This window comes from Carassius gibelio, chromosome B1 (genome assembly GCF_023724105.1).
Source record: "Carassius gibelio isolate Cgi1373 ecotype wild population from Czech Republic chromosome B1, carGib1.2-hapl.c, whole genome shotgun sequence".
NCBI lineage: Eukaryota > Metazoa > Chordata > Actinopteri > Cypriniformes > Cyprinidae > Carassius > Carassius gibelio.
In genome coordinates this window covers 15,518,444-15,545,309 of record NC_068396.1, presented here as the reverse complement: position 1 = coordinate 15,545,309, position 26,866 = coordinate 15,518,444, and the positions used below count along the sequence as shown (strand labels likewise).

Genomic DNA, 26,866 nt, shown 5'->3' with positions numbered 1-26,866 from the left:
TAGAGCTTGTATTTAATGATCAGGGCTTTTGAAGTCTGGCTTGCTTGTTCACGGTTGAAGAAGCAGTGTCTTGGGATACGGTGGCTTTACTCATTCTTGTTGTAACATACTATACAACACCAAACTCCTTTTGACCCAGACTACTAAGTGAATGTTTCAATCCTTTTTTTTTTTTTTATGAAATATTAAAAATGTTTGTGTAACTACACATTGCTGTACTGACTGAACAACCAGTCAGTAAAGAGCAGTTCAGTAAGTGGGCCGGAGGTTGATTGAAGGTGAAGGACTGCTGACCGATTCGATGGAGGAATCGTGAGGCTGTATCAAACCAGTAAGGCCTGAGTATTTATGTTTTTTTGAATGATTCATTAAAAGAACTTTTTCAGTTGCTAAGAGTATTAGGCTGTCGTAAGGTAAGAACTTTTTTCTTCGTCAGTTCTGACCGCGAACTCATTCACAATTTGGTTTCATTTGGCATAGTGCTGTAGAAAACATTGACATCACTGCTTTATAACCATGAACATTTAACGTGATGTGCCACAACATCTGTACAACGATTGGCTGTGCCGGTATTGGGTAAAGTATGCAGTATCAGTATAAACCAGTATTACCTGCGATGTCTTAACAGAGGTATATTTTCACATCACTTTAAAAGTGTTAGTGCTGCCTTAAAAGTGAACTTGAAATGTGAAGTTGTATTAACTGACATATCTATCTCTAGTTCAGTAAGTTGTTCAGGAAGTTGTTGCGACAATTCTTTTAAACACCGTATTAGAAGTCTTAAAGGTGGACCTCAGCAAAAGACAGAATAAGGCCCCTTTAAAGCTCTCGCCATGTGTCACGTCCATATGTCTGAGATGTTGTGGCTGTATGCAGACAGAGTAACAGGCATCTGGCGGCTCAGTCAGACTGACTTAAGGACTATTAGTGAGGATAATCCTATAGAGACGGGGAGTTGAGCCACAAAGCCCTACAGGAAGACACAGTTACATTCTCCCTCTCACTTTCTGTCTCCATGTTTTGTGGTTTTTCAAATTCATTTCAATTTAATGGGGTTTCTTTGAATGGCAAAGTTATGTCTTGCTAATGTTTTTGCTTAATACATATTAAAAATGGGAATACAGCAATGTCGTCATAGTTTGAGTGCGCCCAACTGCTGTTGAAGAAGCCCAGACATCTCTTATAAATATTGACAGTGACAACCATGCCTTACTGTTTATTGTTACTACAATACTCCTGTGTAGATTTGTCATAGTAGAGTACTTGACTGAATTATCAGTCATGGCCTTCAGTGGTCAAATAATTGGTTTGCTGGCAGATAAATATTCACTGCCAGTATCAAAGTGAAGTATCTTAAATGGGTTAGTATCTTAAATGTTACTTCAGCCATGTGAACAAAATACCAAATTTTGCTTGGTTAACCATGGGACGTTTTAGTAAGGCATATGAATTGAGCTATTTTTGCTTTTAATTACATCTTTCTGCTCTGTCACCTTTTAAATGCAGACAATAACAATAATCCTTCTCATTCATCTTCTTGAATACAGTTGCAACAGATGCTTAATTGTTGAAATACAGACATGTACCCCTTACGCAGTCTTCCTTTTTTTCCCCCCCATAGCCTTAGGCAAAACCACTCTGATGTAGGCTATTTGTGGCACCGTTTTTTGTCCTTTTTAAAGCATGAATCAAACTGGTGTTTGCCTAGCTGGAGAGTTGGCCTTGGGATATACGCTAACTGGCATCTTTGTGTTCCTGTATGTGTGTGCGTCTCTGTGTCTGCCTACATTTACTTAAGCAGCCCGTTTCCTCTCGCCTGCAGTCTGTGGCTCAGCACATCAAAGGATGTCTCTCTGCAGAGCCTGAGATAACAGCGTAGCATAAACCCTGCTGCTCCGCTAAGCTTTTCCAGAGTCTTTCCATTGCCCTCGGGCGCACCCACTGCCTCTTTTGTCTGCCTGAAGCCTTGGGAAAGATGTGCGTGTGTGTTGTGGTGTTTGGCAGGCTGCGCACCCTAGGTAGAGTTTGTGTGGTGCCAGCGTTTGCCAGTGTTTCCTCCGTCTTATCCAGCGAGAGGCATGTGTGTGCGGGCACGTGTCTGTTTGTTTGCTGACCTGCCAATCCTCTGTTGTCCTCTCAGTCTGGATAGCTGTTGTTCATTCTGCTGTAAGCCAGACTGCTTTGCTGTTTTTCACTCATGTATATACAGATGATGTTTCTCAGACTAGTGAGCTGCTGTCTTGGGCAACATTTTTGGCCGTCGTAAGAATGTAATTTTGTTTAGCACTACATATAATGCACCTAATGCCTAAAGGTATGTTGGGAATGTTGACTAGTGAAATTGTACTTTTTTTTTTTTTACTTTATTATTTTTAAATCTTGCTCTGTTGGAGTGCTAGAGCTACAAGAAAGTTTGAAACATTAGATGTCTGCTTAATGCTTAATGCAAAAGTGTCTGCTTAATGCGTAAATGTAAATGTTAAAATCAACATTAACAAAGATTAAGAAATGCTTTTTCTATGTAAGCTTAATGTTAATAAATGGAACCTTATTGTAAAGTGCTACGGACTGGCAGACTGATGACAGCTGACTCAGGGCGGGTCCAAGGTAAGATGCCAGTCCAGTCTGTGCTGAAATGCTACTGTCAATCAAACTATCGTGGGAGGGGCCTGCCTGTCTGACGTCACATAGACATTTATGCATCTGATATCGACTCGATTTGAGAGAGGAAATTATTTAATGTTAACTTAAAAAAAAAGACACTGGGTGTATTTTTATCATTATTAGAGCCCGACCGATATGGATTTTTGGGTGCCGATGCCGATATTAACTCGAAAAGAGCCGATTTATAAGCCGATATTTTGATTTTGAAAATGAACTGGATATTAGACCCATTTCCTATAAACTTGAACTGTGGGCTGTATAAACCATTTTCCAGAAGGGATTTATGTTTTTAAAAAAAAGCCTTAGATTACGGTCTCAATGACTAAACAATTGCACATCAAAAGTATATATTTTTTAATGATCAAAAAACATTTGATTTTAAACATTTAACACTTTTACTTTCTTCCAGTTGAAGCTGGTTTTAACAGTCTGTGTGTGTACTGTAAATAAATTATAATACTAAAGTTAAAGTATTTGCAGAAGTAGTCCCACACTTTGCTGCTACAGCATTCACTTTTTTCAGGTATATGTAGGGCAGAAAGAGAGACAGAGAAAGAATAAGCATGTGTATTAATAATATTACCATGTATCATTACTCATGTCATCATTAGAATTAGAATTATAATAGACAGGGATCTCCTACATAGGCAAAAATGAGAAATATATATATATATATATATATATAGGTATGACATATTACCTACTTATATTTAACCATATTATTACAACATTTTCCTGTTATGTCTGTAAAGCTGCTTTGAAACAATCTGTGAAAGAAAAAAAAAAAGAAAAAAGCGCGTGTTCAACTCATACTTATTTACATGTACCCTCTGGTTTAATAATTTCTGACGCACCTACTGTAGTTACTGTAACTACAATATATTTGCTCTCACAGACACACTCACAACGGACCCGTATATCTTCTCCTCTTCTCTTTGTGCAGGGAAGCGATGCGCACACGGTGCGACGCGCCCGTTTTTTCCAGGCGCTTCCGCATCGCATTGAGTTAAAAACATCTCAACTTTTCAGAATGCTGCAAGCGCACCGCGGGTCATGTGACAAGAACTAACCAATCAGGTTCATCCTTTCCCGTAACAACGTTGAAAACTGAGCCAAGATGAAGGAACAGCTGTTCATAGCTGTATATGGATTGCCATTTTGAAATAAATTTAGTAGCAGAGCTACTGCGAGCAATTTTTAGTGCTGCAAATCCATTTATCCTTTGCTGAAATTTCCCCGTCGTCATGGAGAGAGCACGTCATGGTTGCTTAGCAAAGGCAGACGCCTCAGGAGCGCTTCTGCCCGAGCGCTTTGGACAAGGAAAAAGCGGCACGCCTAGCGTTTTCCACGCGTTTTTAGGCGCGATATGTGAACGGCCCCTTACGCGGTCATCATGTGGGAAAAACTGCAGATATATTTAGAATAAGATAAACGCTAAAGTTATAGTTTGACCTCTTATTAACGTTAGCGCTCTTCCACTGTTAAACATGGTATTAGCTTTGTGGCTAATCTAATATAGCAATGCATTAGCAGCTGTAAGTGATGTTACAGAATATTTAGAAGTGATAATGATAGGACCGTTAGCTAGAACTACCACACCGTTTTTATTTACAGTGTATGAACTAAATCATCTCATGACGAACGACAGACTTACCGTCAAAACAGTACATCTCTGTGGCTTGGCTGATCGCTTTCTTCTATAGTGGATTTGCAGACTCTCTGCAACTGCGGAGCTCCCTCTGGTGGGCAAACTATGCAACACTCATAACATGAGTCAAGCATGAGACTCTGTTACTCATGTTTCATCGGCCGTTATAAACGCTGATGCCGATTTAAATGCAAAAAGCTCATATCGGCCGATAATATTGGCCGGCCGATATATCGGTCGGGCTCTAATCATTATGGGATTATATTAAGTTCTAACTAACTATAAAAGTGCATTTAGCTTCTGATGACCCCTTTAATTTAAGTATTTAAATAGTTTGTAAGTGTTCGATAGCATATGAATTCTTGTCACAGACTGTGGTATGTTTCCACCATTATTAACATTGTAAACCTAGCTGAAATTTCCTTTAAATGGCACTTTGTTTGGCCATTTAATTAGGAAAAACTAATGCTACTGTGTGTTTCTAATACATAAGCTGAGGGAGTGACATCTTCTCTCTTCTACCCAATCTAAGCAGTCTCTAAATATTTTTTTTCATCTTTTGTGAAGTTATGTTCGTTTCCATGTACCACTGTAGATGTTTGCCCAGCTAAGACTACTTCTGCTTCTGAGAAACCTTGTGAAAAGGGTCTGTTGATATCAAGAATTGTGAAATTGAAGCCTATAGCTTTCAGCTACTGAGATTTTGGTATTGTAACGCTATCTACAGTGTCACAGTCTCGGGAACAGATTTTTGTCCACTCCTTAAGGAAAAAGGACATTTCACTACTAGTGTTCTTTATAGAGTGGATGTAAGGGACTTTTTGTCATGTTAATGCCTGGACTTTCCCCCACACGCCTGTTTGTTCCTGGAACCATTATGTTTTGCTGATCTTTTTCTCTTGAGAGCTCTGGCCAGTGTCTCATCCTTCAGTCCTGGCACTCACTGTAAAGGGGAAACTCTATTACGGGGGTTTGTACATGGCCTGGTACAAGACTCGTGTTCATTTTGCTTCTCTCTTCTGCATTTCAGCATCTCTCACGGCTGTAGTATAAAGGTCACTCACTGTGTATTCTCCACTGGATGCCATTATTTGAAAACATTACATTATGCCATTATTTTTCTTGAACTGAAGATGTTGGAAACCTATGCAGACAGAAATAATTTGCTAAGCATGAAGTTTCACAATGCATTTTACATCCCCAATGCGCCGTGGATTTGAGAGAATTGGTATTCAGTGGGAAATATTGGCTGCTATTTTACCCATTGCAGATTTATTGAATGGAAACAAGTTAGGCTATGGTATTATTGTTTAAATATTTTCCACACCAAATTAGCTGCATCAGCATAAACGTTTCAGTAAGGGAAAAAGATTGTTAACAGAGCCTAAATATTTGTATTGTCTACAAATGAGCACTATTGAACCAAGGACTTTTATTAATGCAATAAATTGTCATTTTTCATTCTTTGTTTCTTTACATAGTGGACTATTACAGGTCTACAGAATGCCTTCCATTCATTTATATCTGGGAATTGAATGTGTTGACTCTAATGTGCACCTCAAAATGCTTTTAGAAAAGGAAATTATGATTTCACCAAGCAGAATGAAAGATGCTGAAAAAAAAACAAAAAGAACACCCACACCGGTTGTCCTCTGGACTAGATAATAAAAATCTGACACCTGTATGCACACTGTGGTTACCATGGCAACAAGGCCCCCCAATGTTCTTGATTTCCCGTGGGACTTCACAGCTTTGAAATCAACATGGGAATCTGTACCTTTACCTCTCTAATGTGCTGCTCCTGTGTAACCAGAGCGTTTTCTTGGACGAAGAAGTGAACTTCTATTTTATTAACACATCCACGGGTTCAAGGCATTCTTTGATTACTTCTGTTTGGAAAAAAACTTGGGTTGAATTTGTCAGTTTATTAAATGCATAACTTTTATATTTGAATCAATTACTTAAGGTTTTCAATTCAAGTAATCCCTTAAAGTAGACATTCAGGGTTACATTTGTTGCTGGATGTCATTTGATTTGCTGTGAAGTTAATCGACACTCTCATTTAACATTTCCTTTTGTAGATCTGTTGAGACTCCAGACTGGAGGCTGGAGGTCCAGGTTGTCATTGGAAGTGCTTGAGATTGATTGCTTCACAGTATTGCAACGACCTTGTTTAATTGGGATTTTATAGTCCATGGAGGTAATTATAGAGGGCTGTTTGTCTGTTGTTTTAGGGAAGGCTGAAAGTATTGACAAAAGAACTCCATAGTACTGTGTCCTCATTTCTTTCTCTTACTGAACAGCTTTTGAAACTTTCTTAATCATACTACATATGAATCGTTGACCTGATGTTTGTTTCTGGTGGCTTTATTTGTAACCCTCAAAGAGATGTAAAATTCCATTCTTAAGGTTCTTTAGGTGATGTTAACTTGTTTTGTTAACTTGTTGCAGACACTGAATTAAACCTCTACACACAATCCTGGTCCCCAAAAATATGTCAGCAATCTAGGGGTGCATGATTGGCCTTTTATTGCTGGTTTCTGTATGATGTTTTGTTGATGGTTCTCATTCAGCTGAAAGGCCGTGACCCTGTCAATAATGTAGATGTTCTTGATATTTTAGCAATGTCAAAATCATAAAAAAAAAAAAAAAATTAGCAGATTGAATGAACATTATGAGCAGAAAGAAAATGAGGATAACAACCCTCTATGGACACCTTGGCAATTGAATCGCCATTGGCTAGTTATTTTTTATTTTTTAGTTTACTCTCCAGACTCTCTCTCTATATATATATATATATATATATATATATATATATATATATATATATATATATATATATATATATATATATATATATATATATATATATATATATATATAATATGTATGTACATGTTGTGTGCATTCACTTGAACTGATTTGCTGAAATCAAAACAGGGATGAGCCAATGAGATTGTCATTTGCGCATTAGCTACGGCCACTAGCAGAAAACCCGGCAGTCCTTAAACTGAGGAATTCGAAAGGAACGCTGTTATTTTGACAAGAAAATACAACAAAAAATATTGCTTACATGTAGCACGTCAATTCTCTCTCTCTCTCTCTGCGTATGTGTGAGACAAAGTGACGGCAGGGTGTGCGCTTCACACTAGAGTTTAAGTCAAATAGGTGCACTTTTGTGTCCATTCATATGACCTGAAAAGTATCACTGATCAGTTGAAGGAGAGTGAAATATATATATCTATAGCGCTCAGTAAGAGAGTGTTCGCCGAGTGAAAATATATCTGTGCTAAATTTAAACTTAGCCTCCAACTAACACACTGGTGAGTAAAATCAGAGAATTTATTAGCCATTGGCTAATATTTGACATCTATAGTCGGCAGAGTGAAGATTAAGTTGCATATGCAAGTGATTTACTCTCAGTGTAGAGGGTTGGATAAACGTGTTTGTGTAGTAAATTTTATTAACCATATATGCACCTTAAAACTGTTGAAATATGCAAGCTAAATGCATTAGCATACACACTTCAAAGTTTTGTACAATAAACAATAGAATTTTTGATATAAAATCTGGGTCCTGAAGCACTGCCATAAATCACTCCTAGCACCTTTAATATAGAGCCAGCCTACCCAATACTTTGCTTCAATATCATAAATAATGCATGCATGTTGATGCTTACTGCCAGGTAAAAAAAAAAAAAAGTCAAATGTTTTGAGTGAACCTCACAGACATTCGGGAGCTAAAAAAGTCCTGCAAATTTGACTTCTCAGATGCAAATGCTTGTGCTTTTTTTTTTGTTGGGGGACAATATCTGAGTGGAAGTCATCAACCCAGATTGGGCAGTGCTTCAATCCCAACAGACCACTGTTGGGCCAAATTCAGGGATGGAGAGTTTTGATTGGCCTTGACCACAGGATGTGGAGAAACTCATGATTGTCTCAGTGAGACTTTTTACATTGCGGGTAAGAATTTAATTTAACATTGGGTGTATGTCTACATCATCTTATTGTCTGTCATTGTATGGTTCCTTTACTTTGTTTCTGAGAAGATAGATGAATGGTTTGGAAACAATTAAGAGATCAGCTAGCTTTTCTATGGAACAGTCAGTGTATATCCAGGATCTGCACTATTCAGATCAGAGTTTAGCTGAATGAATGTGAATATTAGCTGTACATTAGACATCAGGTTAGTGTCTAGACCGCAGACAGTAGGGTTTGCGGTGTCTATTCCCACAGTTCTCTTTTCCCAATCAAGACCATGTTGGACAATGAGCACCAGTGTCTGTCCAGTGATCTGGGGAGGGTTCTCAAAAAGCTTCTCGTCTGACCGTTCTACCTTTCCTCAGAGCACTGAAAGAAACCCCTGTTCTCTTGTAGAGAAGGAGAGAAACAGAGAGATTCGAAGGAGACTGGCTAACTTTGAAAGGTGCTTCGTCAGGAAATGAGTGTCTTAAGATTGAGAGAGAGAGCAACAGCAAAAACATCTCGGTTCCGAAACAAAGTGAAATGACCTGCTGCTCAAAGGGTTCTTGGGGCTTTAACCGTAAAGTTTCAGTTTCCATAAAGTGGCAACGCTGTTCGTTGTCTCAGTCAAAAAATAATTAAAAGAAATGGAGCAACAAACGATTTAAGACTACAACAACTTGCCCAACTTGACGAGTCTATGTGAGGGTTAAATTTGACGGCAAATTTTTATTTAGTTTTAGTCATAGCCTTTTGTCAAAAATGCCATTTAGTTTTAGTCCTATTTTAGTCATTCGACTAAATCTAAAGGGTTTAGTTAAAGGGGTCTTATGCTCTTTCACTTTTTGAATTTTAGTCAGAGTGTAGTGTGTATGTTTGGGCATAAAAAAGATTAAAAATCCACTCCAAAAGGAGATATTTAGATATATTTGTAAAAAAAAAAAAAAAAAAATCCATTTAAAATAACTAAAATAAATGGCTCGTTTGGACTACAGTGTTCTTTTCAGGGTTTTGTGAAAATGAATCTTTATTCAGAAAGGCACGGAAAAACAAATAACGTTTACTTGCTGTTGCCTGTTACATTACAGTACATAAAATTTCACTTGCCACATAAACGGAGTAAGAAGGAGAGATGACTGAGGACGATGGAGAATGATTTGTACTCTGAGCACCACTGACAAAATCTCTAATCTTGTAAAATGTGTGGTGAGTACTGCTGCTCCATATGAACGGAGTACGTGCGATCGCGAATCTCAAAAGTGAAACTAAAAAGCGATCATGCTCTCAAAAGCAGTTTCAGTGCCAGGCATAATAGTGGCTCCCTGATGCCTGCAATTTATAGTGAAATTACCAAATGATATAACTATAAGAGAACGTACTGAAATATATATTTTCCTCCCATCTTGTTTTTATTCTCTTTAGGGGTTCGGGTTTCATGTAAATGTCTTTTTTTTTTTTTTTTTTTTTTGAAAACATCTGTTTCAACAACGTGAGGTCTATCCATCGGCGATGGACGATGCTATCATCTATCAGCCCAACCCTAGTTACCGCTCTAATAGGTCTTGCAATATTCGTGCAAGCAAAGGTTCTTGTTGTATATTCTAAAAATGCAAACCCTAATTGTACAGTTTTTAAAGAAAATCTCTGTCCTCCACCTGAAGAATAAAAACTACAATGAGATGAGTATGAGTAATGAGACAATTTTCATTTCTGGATGAACATCAATGTTCTTAAAGCTGATACAGGGTCACTTTACATCAGCTGTTGGGGGCAGACAGTGCAATTTCCCAGCAATCGGCCTGGGAGTTGCTCAAGCTTTCTTCCATTTTACCTTTCTTATTTATCTGAACAAATTTCTGTGAGCACTCTCATCTTTTCCTCTTTTTCTGTGCTTATTGCTTCGTTCACCTCAGCTCGCTCTCAAGATTCTTTAAACTAAGAAGACACTGTCTTGAATTTCAGCCACTGAAATTGCACTCCCCCACGCGGGGTGGAAATGCAATATAGCATCACCCCCTCCTCCCCTTTCACTCCCTCCGTCTCCATCTAGAGTTTTGGGGGAATTGATGACTAGCTGTTGATGGATTTAAGGACAATGCAAGCTTTCCATTTTTGTGACTGGCTCTGAGCTGTACGCTGGGACTACCTCTTTGTGCATGCTGCCAGTCATGGACACATGTACAAAGTTTCATGAGCTGAAGTCTGAACTTTTTTTTTCCCCTCATGGCTATAAATTATACTTATGATGAGCATGGTTTTCAGTTTTTGAATTTTTTGTCTGTATTAATCCAGAAATGTCCTGAGATATATAAAAATAAGTAATGGGGCTGCATGATTATGACAAAAATCAGAATTCTTGATTATTTCCTTGAAATTGTTATTGCAATTATTAATTACGATTATCACAATTCACAATGAATGATGTTTATACCATTGTTTGATGCAACTGCATGCCGTATATTTATATGAAAATAAACAATCTGACAACTCTAACTCAAAACATTTTAGTCCTTTTTTATAGTATTAGGCCTCAAGTGTCAAATCTACATCAGATCGTTTTTTCTTTAAATTATAACAGTTAAACATATGAATGGTATTATTATGTTATACTTAAACTAAAATTAAAATAATGGGAAAAACCCTTAAGATAACGTAGAAAGAAAAAAACACATCTTAAGCACACAGAATAACTTAAGTGGACTTTGAACGATTAATTGCCGCTTTGAACGATTACGTAATTGGGGCATCCATAATTGTAATTGCGATTAGAAATGTGATTTTCATTGTACAGACCTTATAAGTAAATAAAAATATCTTGAAGGGAAAGCCTAAGGTATTTGACAAAATACTACTTGCCTGCATGCCACACGAAACAAGAATCTCATAAAGCAGGAAATATCATAGAAAGGACCCAGGTTAATATTTCTCACACAATATCAAAATTTCAAATTTTATAACAAACGTTGAGGTTCAAGGTCACAGCGTAACTTAAGTATTGGTAATTTGTGATATTTGTATGTGGGTTTTTTTTTATTACCATAACTGTACAAAACCACAAACTTAAGGCTGTTCCCGCAGACTGATCTGATTAATGGAATTAAAAAACATTTTTTACCACTGACAGACTAACTTTTGTTAGGCTACAAGTAGAGTTTGTTGCTTTTGTTTGTTCCAAAAATCATATTGAACCCTACAAAAGCATTTAAACTAACATGGATACAGATAGTACTTTTGAAAAAAAAAAAAAGTTTAAGTTAAAATGTGGACTCCATGTCATTAACCTGTGTGTTTGAAACCTGCTATGTGTAGTTGTGGAAGTGTATCATATGTTATTAAGTGCAGGTGTTTGCTACTATGCACCTGGTTCCTGTTTGCCCACAGTCTGCACAGCGAAAACAGATGGCAGAGTCTGTTTATTCATTTTCTCGGATCTAATGAAGACAAATGCCTTTTTGAGGCTTGCTGGCCCATCTGGATGGTGATCATCTCTGAGGAGGGAGATGATGCGATTGGATGGAAAATAGGAGACATGCCCTTTCTCTGCTCTCCATCTTCCCGAATTCAACCTTTTCGTCTCACTTCTGACTGTTAGGTTTGCTTTACTTCTCTGATGTCTCTTCCTCAAAGGCCTGACAGAATGAATAAAAATTTCTCCCAGAGATCTGTGGGGCACTTACAATAACAGTACAGTGGTAAAAACATCTGAACCTCTCCCAGCCGTACAGCCATATGTTTACCAGACTTTTTTTCCCCTCTCAATGGGCTCTTTCTAGTCTGTCGTCTGGCTTGGCCTTGAAATGAGAGATGGTCTAGTGGAAATGGTCCATGTTATCTGCTCAGTCTATTACTTAATATACTTCTGTGGCCTGTTAACTCTGATCTTGAGGTAGATATTGCTTTGATAAACTCAACCAACCTTTTCTAGTTCGAGGCAGTTAATAAAATGCGATTGGTTAGATGTTGATGTCCTTTGAGCTCTGAGATTGGCTCTTGAATATACCGTTTCAGATGTTGTCATGGGTTTTTCCCATTATAGATTTTTTTTTTTTCCTCAAAGGACATTTTCGCAGTGTTGGATAGCTTGAATGGGGTCTCTTTTTTTTTTTAAGGAAAGCTTTGCCTTTGAAATAACTTGACTCATCTTGCTCCGTATCCGGCAAGCTGATGAGAAACAACTTTATTTTGGATGAGGTGTCAAACTATTAGGCTGTTTTTGGTGAAATCTCACCCTTTTCTGTCAGAGGTCTGTCACTCTCGCAGATTAAGAGTCGGGGTTCCCATTGAAAATGGTAGGAAATTTTAACATTTGTGATTTTCAAGGCATGTAAAAGTTTTTTTTTTTGTTTTGTAGTGATGTAGTGTCTCAATCGAAAAATTTTATTAATTTCAATGATTGGTACTTTACATACAAATGGAAATCTTCTCTAAATATAAACCCAAAGAAGAAGAACTGTTCAATTTCACAGTCTGTGCAACGTATTTCAAGACTATGTTTGCAATAATTTAATTTCAGACACCATGAATTTTAAGATTTCTCATCAGGCACTACACAGAGGACCTGTCAAGTTCTTTTAGCCAATGAAATCACTGTGGGTACCTGGGTGGACACATGGCATTGACATTGTGCACAAACTCCCACTGATGTGAACGAGTGACAATCTTGGCCTTATTCTGTTCATTTATTAATAATTGTGGCATAAAGTGAGTTATCCGGTCAACAAACTTCATGAGGAAAGACTGATGTTTCTATTGTTAATACAGTGATGTTGTGGATTACATAGAATTATGTTCATTGAATTATGATGGATTATATTATTAGAGTTTCACCACAAGGGAGAAGTTGTATCATCTTTGGAATTCCTCCCTCCCTCTTTTGTCTCTCTCACTTTGTTCCACATTTTTTCTCTGTAACTGGAGTAGACGCTCACTGGCCCAGCCCGTCGCTATCTGAACCTGAACGCACTGTAACCTGAGCCTAGCCGTGGCTCTCTGCGGTGGGCCTCACAGTGGAGCTGTGCCATGGGCCACATTGCTTGACTTTATATCATTACACACACTGTCAAGTTTAGCCTGCTCCTAATAAAAGCACTTCTACTGTGCTGATTTCAGATCAGGTACCCCACCCAACCCCAACCAACAGTCTTATGAGAAAAACATGTCCCGGATGCCTTGAACCACAGCACCAACACCTCTGTGAAGAGCAGCAGGACGGGTGGAGGAAACGAGAGCACATTCCTGCTATGATTTATGAATTCTTTTCTCTTCTCGCTTCTCCGGATTCACTTCCAGGTGCAGCCATGCCAGCACTCCTCCTGTGCTTCTGATCTGAGAACAAGTAACACCTTGTCAGACAGATGGTATTGTGTGACTTTTAAAATTATTGTAAAGGAATTTGTCTTTTTTGTTTCATTTCTCTTTGCCCTTTCCTTATGTAATTAAAAAGCACTAGTGCTCGGAAGTGAAGTTTGTCTTCGTCCACCCTTTGCCGTAGTTTTAAACTAAATTTGGTTGTGTAGGCGTTCTGATTTCTTGTTTCAGAAAGAGATTTTTTTTTTCTGTGTGCCTCTGCAGTGAAATGGTTTGCTTCACTGTTTTTTTTCTTTAGAAGACATGCTTTAGATCTGTGTGGTCTCCAGATGTTGCTTCTAAGTCTTGGCCACAGGCTATTTTTCCATTCACCTATTTTTAATGCGCATTTTGGAATATCGCTTAAAAAAAAACTCTGGATGTAAATGGCAAGAAGATCATAAATTCTAAAAATGCGCATTAAAAACTTGCAAGCACAGTTGAGTAGGATGAAAAAAAATATATTATTCACTGGCTTCTCCTACTTTCTTAGTGATATTTAGTTTATCATGAAATTACGCTTTTGTTCTCTTTGATTAATTAGATGGAAATGGTGATTTATTCGCAAATGTTTTATGGGATATTCCAATTTTGTGCATACGCTAAATTATGGTATTATGTATCATTAGTTTATAACTAATAACCAGTTTTCTGTTATGTATTTTGATTTATGTTATTAGTTATGTAGGCTGGTTAATTAGCATGAGCGTATATCATTAGCCACAAGAGTGGAGTAATACTAGCATCTCTAATCCTCTATGTGGTTTATTGGGTCAAATTCTCAACTATCTGAGCCAAATTAACACCGTTTAATACTTTCTGCTTCCATGCATCATCTGTGTGTACACTTGACATAGGAGCGCAAAGATCAGCAAACCCACCTCTTTCCCCTTACAGGAGACTGTGAGAACATGTCCGATGAAGAAACCCAAGGCTACAGATTTCACATCCTTACAGGAACTGTTATGACAACTCTTTCCCCATCCCTCTTCTGTACTAGCACTACCTGTTAAGGGTTTGTTTGAGTGAAAGAGGAATGTGAACTAAACGGAGTTGAATATACAGAATCTTAAACTGATAGGGAGTCAAATAAATTCTGGAAACCTCTATGCAAGGACAGACCTAGACCAAGAAATTGCTTCAAACTGGCTTACACACATGATTTGAAACCTAGATCCTGCCATAACATCTGGGTTACTTTAGGTTTTTGGTAGGGAGAGGTGTAAACTCTTCTCTGGAGAGAGATACAGTATCAAATATACTTGACCCAGACACAGAGTGTAGCTTTCTCATTGAGAAACCTAGCCGGAGTGGGCAGGTTGTGATTGTTTGTGTAGCACTTAATGCTGCTCTTGCACATCTAAATTACTTTGGGGGTGTATATTCCTAAAAGACTTCTTAAATGTTGGAAAACACGTAGAAAAGATTGTGCAGGTCATGCTCTGCCCTTCATGCATTTCACTAGTAGAAAATCGGGATGCACCGATAATACACTGTTGGTCCGTAACCGATAATTGGCCGATAATTTAATTATTTAATTTTAGTATTCGGTAGTATAATGGAATGATTGTTTTGCTGTTGGAGGTGCAAATAATTTTTTTACTTTTGAGTTTTTTTCGTCATACTGAAAGTAACGGTTTGTCCCAATATTTCACATATGCATTAGTACCCCCCCCCCCCCATCTATTTTTGTCTGTTTACATTGTATATTTACTTCAAGTGATGAAGGGAAGTCTGCTGAGCTCAATTCTTTTTACTTCACACTATTTAAGTTTGTTATTTAGGTTACAAAAGGATTTCTCTATCACAAACATTTCAGCACACATGGATTGCATAGCTTTCAAGGAACATGACCCTCCTTTGCCCTTTGTCTCTGAGTGGGCATGGGAACATAACATTACATCACTGGCCCAAGATTAGTTGGGTGCCAAGTAACCACTTGAGGAGGGTTTTGTTTGCTTTTCTATTTTGCGTTGGCAAAAGTGTCTCTGCATGAAAGTGACAGTGTTTCAGCCAAATCAAAATTCGTCACAGCAGGTGCCAGTTGTCAGGGTTTTGAAGGCTAGTATGCATTTATTTATTTATTTACATATTAGTGATGTAAGAAAATATCAATACACGTATAACGATATTTTGTTTGGTGATAGTAGTATCGATTCTCAAAAATGGAATATCGATATTTAAAAAAATATATAAATAATTAATACAAGATGCATTTCAGTTGTTTCATTTTGAGTTTACATCCCGACAGCTAGATGGCAGTCTTCATCTCTGAATGACAGTGAGAGTGACAGGAAATACTAGCATTAGGCCATGCCACTAATGTTAGCATTAATATCGCTGCTAGTAATGGAGGATGAAAGAATTGTCCCTGTTCCTGGTTTGTTGTACAAAGCTGAAGTGTGCCGTCATTTTGGGCTTTTGTGGTAACATCCACTGTTGGACCATGGCGAGGGCGCTGCCTCGGTCCTGCCACATCCTGTGTGAAGAGGGGCTCATGCGGGGCAGGTCGGGGTGGGTGGTAGGGTCGCAGCGCGGCTGCAGCTTTCTCTCATTTTGGGGGTCGTTTTGTGCAGTTGGGGTGGCGATTCCAAAGCGGAACATAAATACAAACTGAAAAACATGTGAAATCCAAGTGGAAAGATTCAACAAATGTATTTTATTTTACTGTTTTACAATTGTTTTGTTTTCTTTAGGAATCATTGTAGGCGCTTTTATTGATATTAAGCAGATGTAATTTTTTGTTCAGATCAAAATGTAATGACATTGTATGTTACAATTGTAAATTTAAACTGTGAACCTGCAATGCAGAGTCACCACTTATAAGCTACTACTAAATTTTGTAGAAACTTAATTTTCTATAAAGTTACTTTGCAACGATTCGTATTGTAAAAAGCTCTATACAAATAAACTTGAATTGTGTTCTTAATGACAGCTTTCCTAAAAATATATCCTATTCCTAAAATAAGAAATATCCCAATATATCTCCTTGCTGGCAGTATCGCAACATATTGTATCGGAACCCCTGTATTATGATATATATCATATCGCCAGATTCTTGTTAATACAGCCCTATTACAATACAGCCCTATTTTGCCTTGGCTGTGTGTGTATAGCCTGATATGGAATAGAGTGTATATTATGTGTGAAATTAACAAAATAAAATAATTTTATCCATGAGCTCCATGTAAGCCACTTTCACACTGCCATTCTGGCAAATACACGGGAAAAGTGTTCCTGCAATTGTTCCTGGGTCACTTTCACACTGCCAGTGATTACCCGGGATATGTGCATGCTTTCACACACAACCCGTAAAGATCCCGTAATGACATGTGATATCACGGCGTGACGTGTAATGTACGAGTTGAAAACGCTAGGAACGTTATACTTTTACTGAAGCAAGCGATCTCGGCGTCAGCGCGGAAAGTGAGGAACTAACTGATCTCTACTTCATTATAGTTTGCACACATTTTTTTGGAATTAGATCTGGCGTTCTGGCTTTAGAATCATCTGTGTTTCTTTTCCTGTTGCCTAAATGTTGGTCAGCATGGTTTTCTCTCCTGTGGAATAATGTAAGCATGTTTGCTCTTGTGTTCTTCCAGCTTGTGTTTTTAATCATAGGAATCAGTGTTAGATCTCTAGCCTGATTTTGGCTATTATGTTCAGGAGTTTAAATAGGATTAAATAGTTTTGTAAACTGTAAATATCTTAAACATATTTTATTTTTTTTACTATTTTGAATGACCATAAGTAGGTTTTATTTATTTATTTATTTTTTTTCTCAAATGTAGCACTGTTTATGGCTCCGTTTCACATGTATCTTAGAGTTTATTGTTTTCTGAACAGTAGGAATTCAACTGCGTTAGAACCATGCAAAAATAAGCTGGTGAAACAAATTGTCAGGCTTGGGAACCTTTTGTCTGTGTCTTATCTAATAATTATCACTCTTGCCCAATGCTGTTTCAACCCCCCATTGTCAATTTTGTAAAAGGTACTTGAGAAAATCCTGGGAAATTGTTGTCATTTCAATTTGAGACACCTTTTTTTTTCTCCCTAGGTGCATGTAAATGGTCACATGCCATCTAGTCTCGCAGTGCTAGTTTTTTGTACTCTACTGTCTTTGTCATGTATTAAGCCAGCAGGAAGTAGACTGTCCTCATGTTACCTCTGGGATCAGAGTGAAAGAAGTTCGAATTTGTGTATGAAAACATTTCTTGTGGTATAAGTTACAATGAATGGTGTGTGTATGAGTTGGTTTCCTCTCAGTGGCCCCTGTTCTCTATGGTCACGCCTATGGTGTTATTGAACAGCATCGTAGAGTGCATTTCAGGTTATACTTATTTTCTGTGTAATCTGGATGTATGTTTTGACGCTTTCACTGTCATTGTCCAAAAATCTAAAGTTTTTTTTTTTTCTTGTTTTGTTAAGGAGTTTTTGGTTAAATGCCTGAACTGAGTCTGTGTTTAACAGAAGGTCAAGATATTTAAACAGTTAATTAAATTACATAAAATAATTTTTTTTTCCCTTTAAAAAAAATAAAAAATATCAGTTTCTCTGAGGCTGTGATAATTGAAGTCAAGTGACCATGGTGTAGTTTGTTTAGCCATATTTATATTTTAAATCGTGCAATTATATTTAGGCTTTAAAATTCACACAAAAAAGTTGTTCATTTATGAAGATTATCATCATTAATCAAGTGTAGGTGTAAGAAAAAAAAAATCTTCAGTAGTTTAAAAGCCAATGCAGAAACCATATGTTGCTACCAGGGGTGATGCTATCTTCGTGTTTGCCCTACAAAAGCCCTGTATATAAAGTTGCGATATAATAGATGCAGTGACAGATCTTTTCTTCAATATTGTGATGAGTGAAAAAGTGAATCAAGAAAAAAACATGCAGGGCAGGGACTTGGATACAGGATTCTGTTCATCAGTTGTTGATTTGGATGTAGACAGATGTAAATATGAGCTTGTAGTCAATCGTTAAGAAGGATTGGGGTTTATGTAGACTGAATTATTGAAGAAGTCTGGCATACATCACTAGCTTATGAGGTAAAAATAAGGTAAAAAAATGAATGATGAATCCTTCACAATAAGATTAATAAGGTGTTTCCATTCCATGACTGCATGTGTACTAGAAATGGTTATTCTGCAGCATTTTGAATGAAATTAAGAGGTTTGGTATGTGAATCCTTCATAACAACAAGAGGAAATTAGATGACCTTTAATGCCCTTTTAATGCTCTTTATTCACAGAAGTCAGAGGTGGAGAACCACATCTGAAGGACTCTGAGCTGCCAGACGTGTGAATCGTAAGTAACTACTTGATGTATAAATTTGATCTTCTGTTACTGAAGAAAAACCTGTATTGAGAACTTCACTGCCATTCGAAAGGCTGTATTTATTTGATCAAAAATAGAGTAAGATCATAATATTGTGATTTAAAAATGCCTGTTTTCTGTTTTGATATAAGATATACATATTGAATTTTCAGCAGCCATTACTCATAAGCCCCTTTCACACTGCCATTCCGGCAAATACAGCGGTAAAGTGTTCCTGTAATTGTTCCCTGGTCGCTAGATTTGGCACTTTCACACAGCCAGTGATGACCCGGTATATGTGCGTGCTTTCACACACAACCCCTGAAGATCCCGTAACGACACGTGACATCAGCGCGTGACGTGTAATGTACGAGTCGACAACGCTTGGCACGTTATACTTTAACTGAAGCAAGCAAACGATCTCTGCGTCAGCGCGGAAAGTGAGGAACTAACTGATCTCTGCTTCATTACAGTTTGCACATGTGTTTTCGTCGCGAATGTTGATCTTCCTTCAAAACAGCCGGTAAAAGAGTCGCGCGATAACGCGCGTCATCACTTCGATACCGAATTAGATCTGGCTTTTGTTCACACAGCGCTCGTTCCGGATCGATTACCGCAATGTTACTATGTCCCCGACCCGGGTTCGATTCGGTAATCAATTCCGGGACGTGGTTGCTTTCACACAGAAGGCGACCAGGCAATGTTACGGGAATATTGCGGGTCCGACGTGCAGTGTGAAAGGGGCTTTAGTCTTCACTGTGAAAAAATATTTAAAAACTATTGAAGTATGTTGATTACAGCTTGAACGATATATTGTTTATATATTATTTTATTTTACAGCACATATAATGCAGATTAAATGCTTCTGAATGGTGTAATTACCACTGTTGGGAACATTACTTTAAAAAAGTAATTAGTTATAGTTACTCACTACTTGTTCCAAAAAGTAACTGCGTTAGTAACTGAATTACTCTATAATAAAAGTAACTCGTTAGGGGTGTGCCGGTTTCAGAATTGGTGATGACGGTTATGACGTGAGTCAAAAGTGACGGTCCATAACATAACCGTCGGGGGGGGGGGGGGGGGGTTAGTGGATCTGCCGTAGAGTCAATTGGTTGTTCTTGGAGATAGCGGGTTAACTCCGTGTCAGCGCGCACTCTGATCGGTAAAGGGGCAGAGATTTCAGACCTCCGTTTATTAAGGAGATCTGTCACAAAACTCATCATCCGCACCAACGTTTTTTGAGCAAATTTCTAAGCCGCACCCGCCCGCCATCCACTGATTGTTTTGCGATGCAATGCTTTGCTGATGCGAGCCGCAAAAAAGCCATTGTCTGTTCTAGAAAGGATGCAGCAAAGATATTTAATGCTAATGTATGAAGCATAGGCCTACGCTGAGTTTCATTTACGATGAGATGCGCTCTAGTTCACAGTGCAGTGCAAGTGAACGCGGCGCGCTGGTGCTTCCATGTCACGGTTATCATTGTCTGCTATATTTGCTTTTTATTTATTAAAATACACGCAGTTGGTTGATGAAACATTTATTAAAATTAAGATAAAATTTGTACAAAACGAAATTCGTTTTTAAGAAAGGTTTTCTACAAAGCAAAATTTTATGAAGTGGTAAATATGTCTGACGATTTACAAAAGTTTATTAAGTGGTAAAAACCATGTCTCCCAATATATTGCGCATCTTATGATCCTATCTAAAAAATGAAAATAATTTTTGATAAAAAATGTTTGTAAAAAATATTTTAATGACACGGTTTTGGCGGTTATAGAGTTCTAATGACGGTGTTCAACTATAACCGCCGGTCTCACGGTTATATACTAACCGTCACACCCCTATAACTCGTTACCAGGGAAAGTAACTATTTGCGTTACTGTAAAAAAAAAAAAAAAAAAAAAAAAAAATCTGTCAGAGAATAATTTTTTTTGTTGTTGCAGTTTTCACAAGTCAGTTGAATGAGTAGAACAGACAGGTGTTCGTACATAACTTTCGATATTTATTGCACGTCAACAGACAGCTGTTTGCTGAGTTTTATCCTGCACTTCAAGTATTATCTTTGTAAGAAAAGTGTTTTTGGCCACTAGCTTTGTAGATGCGTGTCACACATTACATGTACACATTGCATGCACGTTCTTGCCTATGACCACCTTGAAAATGCCAACTTTTCATCGGATTGCTCCTGACTCGCCATTTCTGCTGCTGGTGCTGCAAATCTCTGTGTTGCTGCTGCGTGTGCCGACATGTGTGTAAAAACACTGGCTCTGATTGGCTACCATGAAACACATGACACTGCCTTAGCCAATCATAATCGCTTATCTCGTCATTAACCCACCTGCTCACTCGCTGTGTGAGCCAGGGGTGCGTTCGGATTGCATAGTTTATTAAATTAATGCATAGTAACACACCGTATTTAACGTTCAATAACGTTAACGGCGTTGTAATGACGGGAAAAGTAATTAGTTAGATTACCCCATTACTGAAAAAATAACGTAGTTACCTAACGCCGTTCTTTTAAACGTCGTTATTCCAAACACTGCTAATTACTTAGTTTGTCCCGCAGAGCATGCTCCATTGTTTACTACTGGAGACCCAGGTCAGTGTAGTGTTGAGATGCACGGATGAGTTAAAATTATCACCGCTCCAAATTATCCGCCCACCACCCACCCCCACCTATATTTGATCGTCACATTACAATTATTCTAATTCTTAGTTTTGTGTGATGATATGATGAATGGATGGTTCATTTTTAACAGCAGTTTCAGTGATTTTAGAGACTAGATTTTAGGGCTGTCAAAATAGCTGAAAAACTAAATTTTAATTTTTTTTACTTAAATATGATCAAAATTCAAATTATATTCAAATTTAAAATTCATAATTTCAGTTGGGGTGAAGAAAAGCTTTTTGCTTCTCTTCTGAGGCCACAAGCAAAATATTACTAATGCATGTTTATTTAAAGCATTAGAATACATGACTGTGAAAAAAACAACAAAAAAACATATTTAAAACAATGTTTTTGAACCAATTATAATTAAGTTGCTTAAAGAACTATAAACGAAACAGCATCATGTATGCATGCATAGTTAACTACAAAGGGTCCAACGGTGTTCCTCTAGAAAATGTGCGAAATATGTGTTCTGTGTGAATGTCTTGGTTTCAGTTTTGATGTAAACAAGATCTTCTCCACACACGTTGATGGCTTCACCTGGATAGGCTAACATAAACCTTATAATGAAATGACACTTACATCTTCATCGCATCTTGTGCGCCACTGATAAAGGTCAAGGATACTTTGGTAGTCTTCGCACTGTCCACATTGTAATTTTTGTCATCCGCGTGCAGGCGATCTTTTGAGGACCACGCGGAAGGTGCGTGTACACAAGGTGAGTGATGAGACAGAAGTGGTAGGCCTACTACGTGTCGAGCTCGTTTGCCTTTTGAAAGTTGTGTGGACGCAGCTGTGCGCGAGATGGAATGGAACACGGATTGTGAAGTATATCCAGGCTTATAATCAGGCAGCCTCGTTAATGCACACCTAAAATGTGTGTATATATATATATGTGTGTGTGTGTGTGTGTGTGTGTCTCTCTCTCTCTCTCTCTCTCTCTCTCTCTCTCTCTTTCTCTATATATATATATATATATATATATATATATATATATATATATATATATATATATATATACCAGATAAGCTGTTGTTGCAGTCGTTAATCCTTCTTTGGTTTTCTTTGAGATTATGGGTAGTTTGGCAGTAATTGGACTTCCATCTGCAAATATTGGTGGAAACTGATTCATCCCAGTGACTTGAATCTTTTCAATCAGTTTTCCTAGATTTATTTAGATCCATTTACTGAATGACATCGGATTTGAATTTTGATTTGTTTGTTTGAATTTTCTCTTTACTTGTCCTAAAAATAAATCTCCATGTTGGTTCTGAATTTACAATCAATTTTGCTCTTTGGAGAGACTGTGCTTTGAAGCTTTAGATATGGTACCTTCATGGTTGCTACAAATGCTTTTGAGACGAGCAGTCCATTCAGAACACTCACCACCATTTGTTGTCTTCTCCCGGATGGGATAGCTGTACCATTCACAGGATGAAAGACAGAAGGAAGAAAATAAAGGTGGAGAGACCCACCCAGCCACCCATTGTCTTTGGTGTTGAAGCAAGGAAGTGAACTTTCACACTTCCCCTCAATGTCGGTCACAAGACCCACAGTGTGCAGCCCTGCTACACTAAAGAGGGATTTTTGTGAGACAGGCAGCTTCATATTCAAAGGTCTATGTTTGTTTTTGTGTCTCTGCATTTGCTTGGGGGAGTTGTGTGCTTGGCCGTTCAAGCAACTGGTTAATAATGTATGTCTCGTCACGCTTTTGTGAATTAAAGGTAAACTGATATGGTGCAGAGGGAGGCAGCTCTTTCATTGATTAATTTTTAAAGAGCTGCACTGCTAGAGGCCACTGGGCTGTTTATAATACCTTGCTTTAAAAAGATGTGTTGAGCTGAGAGAGAGTCCGTGATAAATTGTAAGAGAAATGACGGGTAGAAAGCGTCTGACGGCCCCCTTAATATAAAATGTTATATATCAGTGATGAATTATACATAAGCTCTGAATGCAGTATGAGCTACACAGTATGATTTGATAAGCGTGTTTGAAAAAGAAAATAAATATGTATAAATATTCAGGCAACACAAATGGACTAAAGAGTGTGAGTCTCTGAGGGATTCCCGGACATAGTATGGTCTAATTCAATGCTTAAAGGCCACATGAAATCCTGATTGACCCTGTTTGCTTTCTCGAAAAATTATATTGGTCTTACTGTTTGATTTATCAGTGCACATCATTTTAAATAAATAAATAATTAAATAAATACAAATTTCCCCAGTCGATAGTCTGTATAATAACCTTTTCCAACTATTTCTGGGGGAAAAAGAACACAGTAAAAATAGTAAACTAAAATTCCAACTCAAATCTGCATTATAACCCCCACCACACTAACATTATTTCACTCTGCACATTGTTTCACTCTGAAATGCATCACATTATGAGGGTAAACTACTACATTTGTTAATACAGTTTTATTTCAACTTCATATACTAATTGCATAGTTTGAGGGGGAAAAAAACAGATTAAAGCACTATTTAATATGCTGCATGTTGATATTTGTATTCTCAGGTATATCAAATGCTTAACGGTGTTAATTATCGGTTTACTTAGAAATATGTGTGATTGCATACATTTGCTGATACATAAAACATATTTTGTTATATACTCTATTATTGATAAAGGACCATGAATACTTCCGGAATTTATCATATAGTCAGCATGCTAATGGCAAATATAAATATTTGTTTGTACAAGTCTCAGTTGTTCTCTGACCATTTCAAGGAACTCTGGGGTTTTAAGAAACATAAATCACTTCAAGTTTTATATTTTAAACAAAATGCTTTTTGTTTGCATAATCACTAAAACAATAACATTACCAATGATCTTCAGATTTTAAATGACAACTTGACTGAATAATAGCATGTGAAATATCTAATGTAGATGTTCAAAAGAAGCTTTAAAAAAGTTTAATAAAAAAGTAAACCTCACATTTCAGCCTTTTTAAATAAAGAAAAGATACAAGTCGAAATGATAATTAGTTAGTAAATTATATGCATTTTATTTTATTCGTAAAATTGGTCAATTTTTGGCCAGACAGGAACTGAACACAGACTGAATGTAAATACAAGTCTCTGTAAATCCACTCGCTGACAGCAGGTGGCGCATATGGAAAAGCCGAATTAGAGCAGTTTCCTGTAACTTCCTTCTACAATGCAGTATTGTGAAAACACTTCCTTTAGGTATTTCATGGAGCGAAGACAAAAAACAAATGCCAGTAAATAATTTCTGAAAACCTTCAGAGGTACATTCATATAACTAATTAGCTCATACATTAATTTATATAATTCCCTTAGCACTCTTTTAAAACCTTCCAGCTTTTCTGCCCTGTTTTCATTCAAAAGGAATCTACTCTACGTACTGTGCGCACGTGTTACTGAAAACTGTGCTTTATGCTGGACAGTATTTATTTAACACGAGTTGTTTAATTCACGGTAATCTAAAATGGTTTTAATAATACTAACAGTTGGGGATTTTTATCATGATTTATCTTCTAACCAGTAATTGTTACATCCCTATTAGGTAGTCTGTGAATGTGCAACAAGGCGCACGATTTTGTGTATTTGTTGTGATCGGAAAGACTTTAAAATCTGTGTGGTCCTCATTTACAAAATCGCTAATTGTAAAGTGTGATGGTCAAACCTGAACCTCTGCAGTGTTTCCCTTTCATTTTGCCTGTTCTTCTATTCATTCCTCTTTAATAATTCAACTTTCCCTTTGTGGTTCACAGGAGAGGCCACTGATGGCAGCCATTAGGTCTGCACGACTCCATCGTGCTGCAGTCCAACTGTCCATTTTTAATCATCCCTGCCTGAACCTTAAAGGCCCGGGACACAGCGTTGAGTTTTTGGATAGTTTTTTTTTTTTTTTTTACGTTTTCCACATGTTGGCTCTTGCTGGGCTCATAAAGGTGCCACAGTTTGCCCACTTAAACGTTGAATCCGCATCGGTGAGAACTCTGATTGGATGTTTGGTTTAGCAAACTAGATTTAAAGCAATAGTGATGAAAATGAGCAAGTAAATGAATGGGGCACAGACATGGTCTTAATCATTCCAATATGTGAATTTTTCATAACAACATGAGCTGCTTAAAATATATAGTTATTAACAAATATTACAAATGGTAAACAAGTGCTGCTTTGTTCACATTTTGTGTTTCTGTATCTCTCACATAACTTAGTTTTGTTTTCTCCTTTTGAATGATGAATATTGATAGCTGCTGATATAGACCATTAATTCCTCTCATGGAGGCTCAGAATGCACATGTTTTGCATTCGGTTGTAGTCTGAGCAGGGTTTCAGTCTGCTTTTGTCACCACTAGTTCTTTGAAGTTGGCTTGGTGTGTCCCTGTCTTAACCACTACACCACACACCACCTCACTTCCAAGTCCAGCTTTGACCCATTTGTGGGTCAGTGCCATTTGAGTCTCTCATGGACGAGACGTTTTCTGATCTGTTGTAGTCCCAGTCATTCTTACCTCAGCTTGTCTACATCCTTTGTTCTCAGTTTGGCTTACAGCAGTCAAGTCTTCAGGGGTTTTCAAATGAGTTCATCTCTCAGGCTCCTGACAGTGAATCTGATGTAAGATCCATGTAATTTGACTTTAACTGAGGTGTAAACACCAAACATTTGTCTATTCGTCTTCATATAGTTTGAGAGGAGTGAATATTTGAATGGATTTATTTTTAGTGTAAACATCGTCATTTTATTTTTTTGTTTTGTTTATGGCCATGTTATTATCTTACCGATGGAGCCATTGAAAGCGTGTCAGTGCTTATTAATATTTTCCGTTTATTTCAGTTTCATTTGATTGTTATTTTTACACTTTCAGTTTCCACTCGTTCTAAAGTTTGATTTGTAAACATATATAAATTGTTTGGTCCCACTTTATATTAGGTGGCCTTAACTACTATGTACTTACATAACAAAATAAGTATAATGTACTTATTGTGTTCATATTGTATTGTAAAACACTTTTGCTGCTATTGAGGTGGGATAGGGGTAAGGTTAGGGAGAGGGTTGGAGGTATGGGTAAGTTTAAGGGTGGGTTAAGGTGTAAACTATGGGTCAACAGTGTAATTATAAATGTAATTACAGAAATTAAATACAGATGTAATTACATGTAGTTAAAAAAAAATATAAGTACAATGTAAAAACATGTTTGTACACAATAAGTACATTGTACTAAATTATTAATTAAAATGTAAGTACTTAGTAGTTAAGGCCACTTAATATAAAGTGGGTCCGAAAGAAAAA

The 26,866-nt window shown here is 37.4% G+C and overlaps 1 protein-coding gene across 2 annotated transcripts in view; it reads left to right on the top strand.

The window, feature by feature from the left end:
* The window catches only part of fbxw7 (F-box and WD repeat domain containing 7), a 167,332-nt gene that overhangs the window by 14,713 nt on the left and 125,753 nt on the right, over window positions 1–26,866 (top strand). Inside the window, exon 2 of one of the 2 annotated variants that reach the window (XM_052545196.1) lies at window positions 18,872–18,927. The exons of the other annotated variant lie outside the window; for it this stretch is intronic. The gene's annotated coding sequence lies outside the window, so the exon portion shown is untranslated. The remainder of the gene's footprint in view (window positions 1–18,871; window positions 18,928–26,866) is intronic. 2 annotated transcript variants of the gene reach the window in all.